Source organism: Lytechinus variegatus, chromosome 7, assembly GCF_018143015.1.
Source record: "Lytechinus variegatus isolate NC3 chromosome 7, Lvar_3.0, whole genome shotgun sequence".
Lineage (NCBI taxonomy): Eukaryota > Metazoa > Echinodermata > Echinoidea > Temnopleuroida > Toxopneustidae > Lytechinus > Lytechinus variegatus.
In genome coordinates, this window is record NC_054746.1 from 18092122 (window position 1) to 18108851 (window position 16730).

At 36.0% G+C, this 16730-nt stretch overlaps 1 long non-coding RNA gene across 1 annotated transcript; it reads right to left on the reverse strand.

Moving 5' to 3' along the window:
* Positions 1–11184: 11184 nt before the first annotated feature.
* Positions 11185–15265, reverse strand: LOC121418629. Its single transcript, XR_005970491.1, has 3 exons — positions 15172–15265; positions 12534–12663; positions 11185–12191 (listed from the first exon to the last, which is right to left on the reverse strand). It is a non-coding gene; the product is annotated as an uncharacterized LOC121418629 (long non-coding RNA).
* Between the last annotated feature and the right edge of the window lie 1465 nt (positions 15266–16730).

A 16730-nucleotide genomic window follows, 5' to 3' on the forward strand; every position in this document is an offset into this window, starting at 1 on the left:
TACGGTACGTCGAGCTCGGCCGGCCGCGCGCCGGGGATTTCCCTTATTTTAAGGTGACGTCATCAAGTCAAAATTAGACGAGTACGCACTACTGCGTTGGTGACGGTTGGTGACCCTTTCTGAAAGTGCAAACAGGGGCCGCGGTTTTGAAAGTGGCTGCATGCAAATCAGATTGTGGGGGCTGAAGCCTCCCCCCCCGTTCCGCGGCCCATAGGTCCTGTACCGGGGTTTGTATAATTCTTGAACGGCCCCATATTGTACAGCTCGGCTGGAATTAAAAAAGGAATTATAGTTGGGTACGGTATATACAGCAAAACATTAACAAAATGTTAACAAGGCTATTCTATGATTCCCGGGGCTTCTGCTGGGCCCGGCCTGGGCCCAGATCAGGAAACGGCAATTTTTATATTTGTGCTATTTGCATGGAGACTTTTTTTTATATCAAAGTTTCAATCAGGCCAATCATAGTGTCTGTACGCCTGCAGACTCCTGATCATATCGACCCTCACTATAATAGTGGACCTATACGAGAGAGCTTGTCGAGGCAAAGTAAATGATCGAGAGTGCCTTTCATAATCATTTTCATGTATAACACCCATCAGGGCCCGATTACTGGTCCGCGCGTTATATGTAGATGAGGGCATATTATGTACTAGATCTACATGTCAGGGGCCGCGGAACGGTTTTCAAAGTGGGGGGGGGGGCGGGGCTGACCATGCATGCTAAAAATAACAATCATACGGTCATTTTTACGTTTTTGTACACGGTTTTGGAAAAAAAAGTGGGGGGCCGGCCCTGCATGTGATTTCATTTCACGATAATGGAAATACTTATATAGCTAGATGAGGCTGCCTCCAACAAAGATCCGTGCATGTGAAACTCAATGTGAAGACTGCAAAAGAATCGTTACCATGTATTGTTTGTTTTATTTCCGAAATCAGATAAAAAAAATCTACAATATACAACAGAGATACATACAATAACGGAGGATCACCCAATTCAGCTGTATTTGCAAAATACTGCTGTTCTTCCTTGGGGTCCTACATTTACCATACAAAGTAATATACGCGATTAAAAAATACTAAAAGAAAAACATTTCCAAGTAAAATACATTGACAGAAAAAAAATATGAAAACAAAAAAATAAAAGAAGGATGTATTATCCTGGGGAGGGAGGGGTGATCTCCCCATTATTGGGGCGGGGGACATATCGTTTGCTCCTCCAATAATTTTTGCAACTTTAAAAATTTATAGAATTCACTGAAAAAAATATGTTTGAAAAGGCATCAGAATTCCGATTCCGAAAGCAGTATAAAACATCAAAATATTATCAAATATATACAAAAAAGTTTTAGACACTGTTTGTGTGCAAAAAATCTGTGTTAAAATCTGGCGCGCAGACAGCGCCGAATTTTTCACCGCCCCCACCCCACCCGGCCACCCCAATCTGAATAATTATCGAAAATATTGAAATGTCATAACTTTCTTATTTTACATCCGATTTTGATGAAATTTTCAGCATTGTGCTTGTCTGATTTTTCTCTTTTGATTCAAATCAACATTTTTCTGAGGTGGACTTGACCTTTAATTAGAACCGAAACGAGCTTCAATTTCCTTTCTAGTAAACTTTTTTTTTTGCTTGTCAAATTTATACTTCAGCACCCGCGCTTCAAAAATTGTTGCCAGGGGCCAAGGCCCTCATTGCAGGGGATCACTGATGACATCAAATGCATATTATTAAGACAGCAATTGCATATTATTGTTTTGCGAATATAGTGAGCGCCCCGGAGCGCGTGTAGCGACCGAGCGAGAAAATTTCAAATTTCAGTTGAATAGAAAGCGTTATCACTTGACAACATACTGCATTACTCAATACATATCATACGCATATCAGGGCCTATACACAATGCATTTATATCCCTTTTTTTAATTTGTAGTCGAACATTTTTGTGGGGCTTCAGATTTTTTTGATGGGGGGGGGGTTCAGTCCCCAAATCTCTCCACTATAGAACCGAGCCTGAAGTCAAAAGCTTCTGTTTTTTAGGGGGGGGGTGCAAATTAAGAGCAAATTCAGCTTTCGTTTAATAGGGGTGGGTTGGAAGGGAAAAGGAGTAAAGAAGAGAAGATAAACGGAGTGGAAGAAATTACAGGGGTAAAGCTAGCACCCGGGGGGGGGGGGCACTTACATTGACGAGTGGATACCATGCGCGACCAAAAAAAAAACACGTAAAAAGGATGTCTTCTTCACGATAGGGCACGTTACGTACGTAACGTGATAAGGGTGTCAAAAACACAAAAATAATGAAAAAAGGGTTTCTATTTCGCTAGGAAAATTACGTGTTAAGGGTCGAATTTGCGGGGATGATAAAACAAAATTAAAATGTTTTATAAGGGATGTCCTTTTTGCCCTATAACACTTCGTGTTTAGAGTCCGATTTGCGCGAGGTGTAGAAGATGGGGTCGTATACTAAACAAAATAAGGTAAAGCCGACGACCGAAGGACCCGTAACAATAAAACATTACTGTACTTGTTTAGGGGTTCATTTCAGGGAATATTTGTCAAGAGTATCGTTTTGTTTCCAAAACTTGTTAAGGGTAGGGTTTCACACGCCTTGTTAAGGGGTGCATTTTCGGAATATGGAAATTACGTGTTTAGGGTGCTTTTCGAGACCCCATGGTCGCGCATGGTATCCACTCGTGAATGGAAGAGCCCCCCCCCCGGGAGCTAGCAGAAGAGGAAAAGGGGGGGGGGGGAGGAGACAAACAGCTAGAGAGAGAAGAGGACATTATTATATGCGAGGTTTTGGATAAACCTGTACGTGTGTCGGCCTAGACATGGGGATCGAGTTTGACATTTTGTCTGTTGGGGAAAAATATTTTTATCAGTTACACAAGAGCAGGTGTTGTTGGACTGACGAAGCTGTCAGAAAAAAGATAAACTGTCGGGTCATCCAAAGCTGTCCCTGCTCCTGCTATAAGAGTAACTCGCTCCCTAGCTTATTGAAAATGTGTCCAGTGTGTAAGGTCTTTGCTTGGTACCATAATTTTGTTTGTACAGCAACGCACCGAATGCACGAATGGGATCCACTGCATGCACACGTACATGATTGCATGATTACATGACGTAAATGATTATGGTGCACTTTTTTACCAGGTTATTATATGTCTTAAATCTCTTTTATTTTGTGATGAGAAAGATTTTTTTTTAGAATGGACTACAACCCCCCCCCAAAAAAAAAAAAAAAACCTAACCAGTTGAGATGGCATACAGAGTGTTTGTGCGTGAAAAAAATATTTTACAAATTAGAATAACATACATTTAAAAAATAAAAGCAGGGGCGGCCCTGAACATATTTTCGTTTGGAGGGGGGGGGGGAAGAGGCAAAGACAAAACTTAGTCAAGATTTGCATTATTTTGGTGCAAACATACATGTCACCATGACAGTCTACCGTCTGCGTGAAGTAGTTGGATGTTTTGTAGTGGTTGAGGAAAGTCTTTTTGAACTGATTTCTGAGATATATAGGCTCTTTTTCGCGAAAGAGTATAGCATGCAAGTGCTTTGGAAAAAATTCAAATCTGAAGTTGCAAAACCCGCTTTATGGTGCTAATCACTGTTAAAATAATTATTTTGAGTTACTGCAAGTGCGAATCGCGACCTCAAACATTCGGACATTTCTTATAATAAAATATGGAAATTAAACATTCCGAGAATTTTTGTAATCATTGAAAAAGATGTGTACCTAGAAAACTAACTCAACAGGGCCTTCGACCAGAAAAGGAACCTGTTATGGACTGCATTTACTGACTTGTACTTATGAATATGATAGGCCTACATATCTCGCCAATCGAATAATGCGAGCCCGAGGCTCGAGCTGAATATTTGTGATATTCCAACCTGAATTCTGAACATTTTAACATTATTTGTCACCAGAAGGGGGGGGGGGGTGTACCAGCTAAATTTGCCAACTAATTTGGCGTGACAGCGCCAACGTAAGCACAGGGGGAGTCTGATGGGGGATGTGCCCCCTTCAATAATCACATATGTAAACAATTTTGAAGTTTTAGAATTGAATTAGTGGCATTTGGTGAATACTTTAAGGTAAATTATACAAAGATATGCACAGATTTTGGATCAAAATAGAAGGGCAAGTACGTGTGCCGTAGTTGCTAACTTGCAGTATAATAAGGGAGGACTGGGTGCATATGCACCCCCCAGAATCATAGGAGTTCCACTCATTGATATCAGTAGGTGATACAACTAGAGAGATCAACATACCAGTGGAGTACAGACAGGGCGAGGCTTCCTCCCCCCCCAAAAAAAAAAACTATACTAAGAAATTACAATAAAACGATAAAAATGAAAGAGAGAAGCTTGAAATAATTTTCTGAATATTTTTCTGGATTTTTTTTTAATCGCTCGCTCACGACTTTTTATAGAACTTGCCCGACACGCCATATCTTGCCCTCTCAAGATTTTTGGCTCATTACGCAACTACAATTACATACAACTCTATGGCTACAACGAGCTCTTATAAGAAACAAAAAAGGCCTCAGCACACCCTTTTTTGGTGACAACTGTGAATTTCAAAGTGATTAATAACAAAAGGGCCATATGCATCTACACCAGAGTTTATATACAGTCATGATGTAGGCAATGTTTTCAAAGTTTGATATAAAGCCTAAAATGATGGCAAAGAAACACCAACGTATTCTTTCTCCCTCTCTCCTTCCTTTTTTTTTATTTATCCCCCTTCCCTTCTTCTCCCTCCTCTCTATTGTTTCTCCTCTTTCTTTCCCCTTGCTTTCATTTCTTTCCTTTCTCTCTTCATATTTCCCTTCTCTTGGTTACTCTTCCCCCCTGTATTCCTTTCCCTCTCCTTCCCTCTTCCCTTTTTCCCCCTTCCTTTTCTGTCCCTCCTCCCGTCCTAATTTTTTTTGTGGGGGGGGGGGAGGCCTGCCATGATCACGGCCGCTTTGATCACTATTCCCCGTTGAATATACCAATATCCATATTGTTGATCTGTCTCGGTGGCGAAATAAAGATTTGAGAAATTCTTGCTCTGTTGGATGATGTTACGATGACAACGGAGATGGCATGCAGTGTCGGTGCTGTTGATGAAGGCGATGATGATGACAGTGCACTGGTGGTAATGACGGTGGAAATGGTCATGACAGACAGTGGTGATGGGAGTGGTCATTGGTGGTGATGATTATGATGATTTAACAACAAAACATAATGAGTACATGTACAATTCAAGCAATTTAAAAGAAGAATGTATTATATATCTTATCTTTATTCATAGTACAATCAGCTTGCAGCATGAATACAAGAGATCTGGAGGAAGGCAATTATAGATTGAAAAATAATAATAATCCTGAACTGAAAATGCTTACTAGAAATTTTAGAAAAGAATAATAAAAAGATTTGCTCTATGAACATTGCTTAAATAACAGTACACAATATTTTGACTTCTAAATCTGCAAAATCTGTCACATACACCTACCATTGCTAATCAGCCTATTTTTTGAACAGTCAGCTTATTTATATCTTGCAGAATTCAACATCAGTCAGGAGAAGGAAGTACATACTATATTATGTAAGGCTATGCCAATGTTGGATCTCAACAGGTTTAGGGACATGCATATTACGTTGGAATGCTGCGTAAATATTACACAAATTTGAGTGAAAGAATACCATGCTACATGCTCTTATCTATCCATCTATATATCTACATATATATATATATATATATATATATATATAAAGAGTTGCCTAAGCTGTTGTACATGTATAGCTTCACACACACACGCACACACACACACACACACACATATATATATATATATAGGGGAACGGGGGGGGTAAGGTGTGACACTTTTTGCTTTTTGCATGTTAGAATTGATATGATTAATGATCTTGGAGAAATAAGTACCTTGCCTTAAAATCTAATTCTTCTGAAATATTTTTCACCTATATATAACTTTCTTCCCCCACACTGAAAGTCACTGTCACCTTTGAAAAAAGAAATGTCAAATGGCTCAACTTGCCCCATCTGTGGGGTAAGTTGTGCCACCTTCTGGTGTATGTTGAGCCACAAAAACTATGTACAAAATGTATGGGATAAGAACCACCATGTCAATTTTTTATTTAAAGTTTTTTCACTCGCTTATTCTCTATAAATACAAACATCCTCTAAACATGCTAAAAGGAAAAGAACAGTCATGTAAATTTGCTCCTTTCTGCCTGCATATCGATGGCTTTTTAAGATTTGTTTTCTATATACATTACCAGTAAGTTGAGCAAACCAACATGGCTCAACTTGCCCCATGTTGGTTTGCTCAACTTACTCCAGTCCTAACAATGTGATAATTTCGCATCCACACATTTCTTATGCATCCATCATGTAAACAACTGCGACAAGAATGAAGATCCATACCTGGACTTACAATGTTGTTCTTATGTCTTTATTTTATTTAAAGACGTGTTCGTGTAAAAAGCACTTGTCTATGTCTATTTCACACCCTTTTTTACTTTTTTGGCTGAAATTTGTATTTTTCCCTCTAAAAAAATACTATTTGTTTCAAATTTGAAAAAAATGGGGTGGGGTTAGGAGTTATGCAATGGGCCATCAATATATGGCACCACCACGATGTCCGACTCATTCATTATTGGACTGAGGATGGTGGCTCAACTTGCCCCTATGCTCAACTTACCCCGCCTTCCCCTACATATATATAAATACATACACACTCAAAAAAAAATACACATGAAGAGGCCTGTACCTTTCTTGATGTTGTAGACTTGCACATGGGAATGCAAACATGGATAGCCCGATGAACCACCATGTATATCAGAGATGTTAAAAATAATAATCATAATTCATACACTAGTACCCAATACATTATGAATGACTCCTCACATATTATATTCCATTCTCCCCCACCCCCACCCCCTGGGCCACCATACATTGTGAATGACTCCACACTTACATAGTACTGATCCACAGTACCTCCATACATGCAAATTGAATATTAATTTGAAAACAATTCAGGGCAACCTAAATAAATACAATATAGGGCAACCTATAGGTTAGGTTGCGCTGAAGTGTTTTTTTTTATATATATAATGATTTTCAATTTCATGACCTTCAAAAATTGATTTTGTCAATTTCCATTTATGTCCCTCTTCAACATCATAGCTTTGTTCACCATTTAAGGGATACTCCATGCTGAAGATATTAATTTCTCAATAAATACAATAAAATTCACAGAGATAAATGCTGAAAATTTGAAGAAAATTTGATAAAAAAAATAATGAAGCTAATGAATATAAAGATTTGAATTTAGGTGGTGAAACATTTCCATTAGGTGGTGAAACATTTTCTTCATGAATATTCAGTATTTCATCAATATTCATCAATTATATGAGTCTAGATTAAGTTAAAACTGAAGTTATAGCGTGAACAAGGACTACAGAAGGGCAAGATGAAAACATGTCACTATGACCTTGAACTTTTGACCTCAAAATGGATAGGCTTCCTGGGATCCATGCTAGTATCATACACACCAAATTATATGAGCCTCGGTTAAGTTTAACTGAAGTTATCACGTTTACAAGGAAAAGTTGACAGATGGACGGACACTGAGCGTGATACCGTAATACGTCCCGTCTAGGACAGGCGTATAAAAACTAATATGTGATGAAAAACAAACCAGTGAATGGAATGACTTCAAAGTTCAAAAGTAAGTTGGAATGCTTTATCAAATTAATGACAAAGGAATTAAGGAATGTAAAGGGAAAAAAAGAAAGGAATGAAAAGAGAAGGGGATTGAACATAAAGCCTTGAATGCAAGATAGAGGGTGATAGATTTGGTCAGTGTGATAGTAAAATATATACGGTTCTAGTAAAATAAAGATATACATAAATATATATATATATATATATACATACATAAACTATACATACATAAATATTTTGAAATCGCCTACATTAAGCTCTTACAGGTATAAAACATCAATTCTATTCCAAGATCCATGGAAGATGAAGGAGAATAGTGTATTAAAATTATTGCATGTACTCTATTGCATTTTGAATATTTGTTGTTGTCAATTCCACTGTTTACATATATGTTGTGCATAAAGTCTTCAACTGTTCAAGAGAAGAGATCTAAGCACAAAATTAACATGAAATCTGTACTTGTGTAATGGCAAGTGACAAATGGATAAGTTTGTGCAGTTAATTTTCACTTAATTCCCTTGACTCATTAAACTTTTTGAAACACCAAGTCATCAATAGAATTTGCAACTCTAAAATTGTCTACCTCATGTACTTAGTGACATTCCAAGTCTTCAAAAAAAAAGAGGCAGTATCTATTTTAAAACTAAACAGGAGCATTTCAGCTTAGAAATTAACAATATAGCTAAATTTGACACTTGGCAATACCATCATTGTGTTTATAATACTTATATATATCACATATATAGGAGAAAAATATATATTTACAAGAATTATTCATTATTACAAGTATAACATAGTTTGGTAGAGATGGTACATTCATGTCAAACACTGCACACAATTATTGTATTAATGTAATACATCTTCAAAATATGAACAGATACATACATACACCCACACGTGACTTATAAAGTATGAAAAATATAAGCAGCATTAGAACATTCCACAGTTGTGTATGTGATGTGAGCATTCACATCCTGCATTGATATCATGACTACACAGCCATTTTATTGAATTCAGAGGGGTTTTGAGGAAATAATGGGAACTTTGACTTTACTAAAATATATGGGCTCATATGCTTATTTTCAAACTACAAGCACTCTTGTTGGAGCACATTCACTTTTTAAAATACAAAAAAAAACATACCAAAGGCATTGTATCTTTGGGAGGAAAGATGCCAAACCACTCTACCTTATATTCAAACTTAAGGTCATATTCGTCATAGTTTGCACTGCATAGTAAAGTATTCTGATATTATAGAGGTATTAAAAAATGGGTCCATGGATTGTTTTCAGCTAATATAGCTTTGTAGAATAACACATAGGGTCAGCAGTTAGAATGCAGATCATGGAAAAAATCAGCTGATACCTTATAGCTGATTATTCATCTGTCCATTCATTGTGATATCAAAGTGCACAAACATAACGGTGGAACATCCTTAAAATGCAACAGTTTCTACAAAGAGTCCCAGAACTTACAATCATAAAAGACAGGTCAACCCCAACAAAAGCTTTATTTGAATGAAAAAAGGAAAATGAAACAAATATAAGGTAGAACAGTCCATTAATATTGGATGTAAAATAAGAAAGTTTTGATTTATACTATATTTTGCTTGATTTTAGAAAATAGTTAATGCACTTTCTGGTTAATATAAGAACAAGGGAATCGATAATGTAATCCACTCAATATTTCTTTTGTAATTTATTTTATGAAATTTCTTAATTTTTTCTCCATTATAATGTGAATCAAGGTTTTATTCCTCCTTGAATATATTAGACTGCCATTGCTACAACCTGCATGTATTGTCATTAGATGAAGATGGTTCATAATTGTAGCAAATTTGCAAAAATTTAAATATTTAATATTTCATATACAAAAGAAAAAGACAGTGTGTGTGTCATCATTGATTCTCTCATTTGCATATTACAGGGTTGTGTCTATAACTTTTTATTTTTATAATATCAATATCCAATGAAATTTTCAACATTATGCTTGTTTGATTTTTCTATATTTACCGGTATTCAAATCTATTGGATTTGCTTTCAAAAGTTAACTCATATTTCATTTTACTTTTATCATATTGAAATTTGATACTGCTGTCCAATATTGCGTTCACATTGGCATTTGATACTGCTGTTCAATATTGCGTTCACACCAAAAAATAACAAGATAATTCTGTATCTTACATAAGTGACATGATTTGAACCACAATTAAAACAATAATTCAAACTTTGGCTAACCTACAAATGAGGATAACAGAGGATATTTCATCATGGAACAAACTAGTCTATAGCAACCTGTATTATTTGAAAGCGATAAGTTAATATTTTTACATCTAAAAATCTTGTTATGAAAATCAAGCCAATATTTCAAAACAGTTTCATTCTGTTCCAATCTCCAGTTATTGGAAGTTTGTTTAAATACCTTTTTAGACTTTAAAATGTTTCAAACATGTGAGTCATAGTTTAAAAAAAATAATATATAAAATTGTACTTTCCATGGAAAGTTTGTTTCAAATATCAATAAATATGATTAAAAACGATATCTAACCAAATGAAATGGTCAATCATTATAAGAGCCATGTTGGATTTTCACTTATGTTAAAAATGTATTCGCAGTAACATTGTTTGTAACCTATCCAATATATTTCATTTGATCATATTGTTAGTCTGACAGTTTGTTTCTATGGCAATAATATAAAAATATCAATTTATATATTTCATCTGCATGTGCATTTTTGCCATTTTATTTTCCCTAACTATTTGATTTTGCCATTATTTCTACTTTTCAAATTAGAGTTGATATACTCCTTCACATAATATACATTAATATACATGTACAAAATCACCAATATATATACAAATACAATACTGTCAAGTACACATTTGCTAATATACAAGAGGTACTTACCACACAATCCATTTCTTCCTTAAGTAAAGGGATGGTCCGGGCTGAAAGTATATATATCTTAATAGATATTTTTGGATAACAAATGACAAAGTTATTGAATTTTAAATTTTAGCAATATTTTGTGAAAACAGTCATCATGAATATTCATTAGGTGTGCTGATGATGTCACATCCCCACTTGTTCTTTTGTATTTTATTATATGAAATAAGGCTTATTCGATTTTTTTCCTTCAAGAACTAGAAAATTTGGATTGACAACTGATTTCGTGCATTGGATATTTATTGCTGCAACTTATTTCATTATAAGGGAGACATATTATTCACACAAGTATGAAATAATGAAAAAATTATGATTTTATGTAATAACATAGGAAAATGGAAAGTGGAGATGTGACATCATCAGCCCACCTAATGAATATTCATGATGACTGTTTTCATGAAATATTGCTGAACTTTAAACTTCAATAATTCAAATTTTCGGCATTTTGCTCAGTGAATTCTACTCTATGTATTAAGATATAAATATGTTCAGCCTGGACATCCCTTTTATATCAGACCAAAAAATACATTTAAAACTAGTCTTTGTAACCTAAAATTTCATTTCACAAAATAGTACACAAATCTATTAGGATTGTGATTGCATTAAAGCTTAAACCATTCACTATCTATTCATTGACTTAATATAAAAATTGATACAAACCTTCCAAAGTAAGATATACAAAAACACAACTTTACCACAAAAATTATTTCTTATATAAATATGAGGCACTTACACAAATTATCTTACCCGTGCTCTCTTTATCTGTCAAACCCGTGATCAAAATTTTGAAAATTCAAAATTATAGAAATGACACAACCATTTTATATGTAGACTACTAAACTGTTTAAATACATGTTTACTAAAAAAAAAAATAATAATAATCTATTAGGGTGGAAAGCTCAGCCTGGCAAAAATACCTCTTTGGCAAGGATTTGTTTATATACTTCACATTCTAAACAGGGGTACACAATCTCATGAAAACTTCTCAAAATGTCTCATAACATTGCATTCTACAGAAAGAAAATTAAATTCAATGTTTCCTTGATATTCGTTAAAATGATCCCCTAACCTTTACAATTCTCTATCTCTGTGTGAATTTGTTGAAACTCATGCTTTCAGCAAATCAAATGCTAGGGTTTCAGTACTAGTACCTGACAGTTGTCATCAATCCGTAAGCCAATCCCTAATCCTCATTTCTCTTCTGGATCTGAGACAGCAAATGCAGAATGATGCCTTGCCAGAGGATAGCAGTACCAAGTAAGCATTGTAATACCCATAGCACCTGAACTTCCAGATTAATATCTTATAGAGTTTTCTATTCACTAGTTCTACAAACAGTTGGTCCAGGAGTTAGGCCAAATGGATATTAGATGTAATGCATGTTTTCCTTCAGTGAGAAATTTATCCACACTGCGCTGCACTCGACCCAGGTGAGGTGAATGGTTACCCAGTAGGAAGAAATGCTTCGAATGCTCAAGCGCCCGATTAAGGTAGCCATGCTAAAACCTGGGTAATAATAACATTATTATATTAAGTAGGACCCGCACGTAAAACAGTTTTCAGAACTAAAGTGGCTTCCCTGGGTAAAATATAAGTAGTAGTAGTGTAGTAGTAGTAATAATAGTAGAAGTAGTAGTAGTAGTAGTAGTAGTAGTAGTTAGTAGTAGTAGTAGTAGTAGTAGTAGTAGTAGTAGTAGTAGTAGTAGTAGTAGTGGTAGTAGTAGTATTAGTAGTAGTAGGGAAAGAATGTCAATTAGACCAAATGAATTTTAAATAACATAGGATTAGAACGAGTGGGATGAGACAAAATGGAAATAAGAATGTCAGCAGGTTTATTGCCTCAACTACCTCATATCAAACAGAATGCCATCTCTGGTTCTTCTTCCTATTTGCATCTGATGAGCCTGAGCTCCAGTCACTCATGACCCTGAGTATAGCTGGTAAGCTTGGGGGTGCATGCATATAAACTTGCTGATTCCTATATCATGGAAGAGATTAACAAAAACAGAAATATTCTCAGTGCTCTTAAAGGAAATGATGCCCGATGTATTTTTTTTTAAGTGACAGCAAAACAATTAAATTAGGAAAGTTCTGCAATGTTCAGTAATGTAACCTTGCCTCAAGAATCACTATAAGCATTGTACAGGACATCATGCATCATGTTCTCACCCATCACAAACCCAACTTTCCCAATCAGACATTGAATGTCAGTACTTTAATGACCAAAACCAACGGGGGAAAAATAAAATTGACAAATAATACACCAATCAATAATACCTAGGTCACATTTGCTCTACGGCGGCCAAAATGAATAGAAAACAGCCGTTTTACTCATTTTTATTCAAACCACGTGTACAGGGTATGTAGCGTTCATACATAAATGTTAAAGCAGCTGTTTCCAACTTACTGTAGAGCAAATGTGATGTGAGGTATAAAACTACAAGGCACAAAATTGCATGTTTTATGCATTTTCACCACTTGCCAGCTGAGTATTTGCTTAAGAAAACCCAGGGGGGGGGGTGGCACTCGACTGAAAAAATGGTGGGGGTGTGCCGCGGGCGAGACAAAAAACAGGGGCCTTGGAGCAGACTTATTGTAAAAAGGAGGGTCCTCAGAACAGGCTTCAGAACGACAAATGTTTGTGAAAACGGTGGTCCCTGGAACGATCGCCAGCTTGTGAGTGCGTATGCATCCCTATGGAATGGTCATGTGTGCATGATGCAGCTAGCGTGGCCTATGCCGGGTGCACTTGCAGAGAGCCGAGGCGATGGTAAGACAGCGGCGGCTGCTTTTCACCAAAATTGCAGCTCATTTTAGCAGATCAATGCGATTGGAACGGCGTAATGAAAAATATGCGAAGCTTTGGAGCAGATTTCTTTCTTCTCAATAAGAAAATGCTACGCCTTGGAGCGGCTTTCTTTGTTCTTCTCAATATAAAGACAAAAATGCTATGCCTTGGAACGGAAATTTGAGTGTAAAAATGGGGGTCCCCTCCGTGGCACATACCCACTATGCATTATATACTGAGTGCCCCCCCCCTGGAAGAAAACCCTCAAATATTAAAATGAGCTTGAAATTAAGCTTTACTGTGCTTCTCACTGGCCTGAATTCTGTGACGTTATGGTATTTTTATTTCTTTTATTGGAAAATCAGTACAACCAAAACCAACTATTTTTTAACCCTTGAATGGCACGGTGGAATCCACCTCGCAGCATTTTTCATGAATCTGAAATGAAAAAACCGGTGCCATGTCCTTCCATGACATTTTCTTTTGAGTCTCGTGCAACTATTGATTTCATACTTGAGCAGTACATGGTTCTGAAATTAAGCATCATTTCATTTCATAAGTGTAGGTTGGATCCAAAATTGCTCAAAAATATGAATTCATAAATCCAATGCAAATTGTAATTTTAGCTGAAATTCACAAATGAATCATAATTTTTACTTACCAATTGACCTCAATTTAAAATAAAATTATCACTGAAGGTGAAATACCTCCGCCATATGCCATTACCATGGCAACATAGTTTCTAATAATTGGAAATGAATCTTGCATGTCTTTACCAAAGATGAATGTTTTTGCCAAATTTTAAGAGCAATGTTTAAAAAACCCAGGGGGAAATAGGTTTCGTGAGTTCTTCGCAATTACTTGCTGTTACCAAGACAACACAATTTCAAACACATTTCGAAAAAGGAATTACACGTTTTTACCTGAAGAACAATATAGGTGCCAAGTTTGATGAGCACTGGACAAAAACTGGGGAACTAGTTTTATCCAAAATGAGTTTTTATAGGTCTTTTTTTTCCATAATATGTGATTTAATACCATGGCATCATCATTTTTGACACACACCAAAAAGATATGTCTTGCACATCTTAACTTCAAAATCAATGAGCAAGCCAAATTTTATGACAATTAGTTGAAAACTGATTAAGTAGTTTGAACATCAAGATTTTTACCTAATTTTGCCATCACATACCATTACCATGGCAACACAATTTCTAACACATGTACAAATGTGTCTTGCACATCTTCCCCAATGACTATTGTGTTCCCAGCTAGTTTCATTAGAATTGGTTTAAAAATTGAGGAAGTAGTTTGATGTACAAATTTGCAACAGACGGACCGACTGCTTCCCAAATGCCCGACCATATGCAGATTCCTATTTACCCCTACAAACTTGGTTTGGCTGGGGTATAATTAGCATAATGATTACATAATCATAGCATATGGCACATCATTGTAAAGAGGAATAATGAAGCTTTCCCATGTTTTATACTTCGGTAATAAAAGAAAACATTCAACGGCCCTCAAACTTGATTTTTTTGGGGGATTTATATATTTCATAAGCAGAAAGGAATGGCAAAATCTTAAATACATCTGTTTTCATTTAGTCAGAGTACTTGCATGAAAATACTATGGTATCCCTATGAACCACCATTTCTGCCCAGTTTACAAATGTTGGAAGAGAAATGAGCTACAAACCGCCTATCAGGACTCTCTGAGGAACGCAGACTATGGAAGCTGCTCAATTCAGAAACACTATCATGACCAATCAGGGGTTGATCGACTTGAAGGAATTGGTCAGGCCTGAACAAAATAGAATAAGAAAAAGGCAGCATCATAAGTAAACTTTTGTAATTGATCAAAAATAAACTATCTATCTAAAAGCATAATGGTGGATCATATGTACTTTGCCTTCAAATGTTTCATTTTTGTTTGCATTGTTGGTTCAAGCATCTTTCAGCAAAGAGCTGGGGCCCGTTGCAGAAAGAGTTGCGTTTAAACGCAAGTCCCAAATGCGCGCTGTTGATTGGTTGAAAATCAAGTTGCGCATGATTTTTAGAGTTGCAATCGATTGCAACTCTTTCTGCAACGGGCCCCTGGACTGGTATTCAATTGAAATGATTGAAGTATTTTACTCAGCATTTTATTTGGCTAAGCCGAATGCATGAACTCATATTCAGATCTCATCTAAACACTTTACTTTATCAAGCCAAATTTGAGCAAATTACTTAATAATAACTGCTGTAACATCATAAAGTTTAAGCCCAATAATGTGCAATGTATGAATCCACCTGTGCGTAGTAGGTATGGCTTTGCATATGCAGGTTTGTAAACTGCACGCAAGCCAGACTTGAGCCAGGTAGGCGGGCACAGCTAACTTGATTTAGGCAAAATACTGTACCAATAGCCCAAAATACAACTGAATACCAAAGATTGATAAGTGATTTACTTCAGCAAAAAACTGGGCAAGTTTTGGCTTTAGCATCAAATTGAATACCAGCCCAGGTCCAGTATTCATTTGAAAATATTGATTTTGCAAGTATTTTACTTGGCTAAGAAAAATTCTTAAACTTGTATTGAAATCACATCTAAGTATTATTTTTCATTTTCTTCAGCAAGAAATTTAAACACATTGTGCTGCACTCGACCCAGGTGAGGTTAATTGGTACCCGGCAGGATTAATTCCTTGAATGCATGAGCGGTGAAAGGCAGCTCGAGCTAAAGCCGGGGTAATAATAATAACGCGCCTCAGAATAGAATATTTCTAGATAGATGGTGCTACATAAATGCCTATTATTATTATTATCAAGCCAAATTTAAGCAAAATACTTATTAATAACAATTGTGACATCATAAAGTTTACACCAAATAATGTGCAATGTATGAATCCATCTGTACACAGAAGGTATGACTGTGTGTAGCATGTTTGTAAACTGCAAGCTGGCCAGAATTACGTCTGGTAGATGGCTGACCTAGATTTATAGCAATTGAATACCAAAGATGGATAAGTATTATACTTATGCAAAATACTGAGTACAACACTTAAAATTCTGGCTTAAGTATCAAATCAAATACCAGCCCAGGTCTTCTACATGTAGTCCATTGAATTTTGCTAGGCAATTTCAGTTCTACATGGCTTCTTGAAATTCATTAACTTACTTATTTCTTGGGTGACAGAAGAAAAATGAATTAAGACTGGAGTGATCCTTCACACCATTGTACTACAGATACTCGTGAAACTTGTTTTATTAATCTTC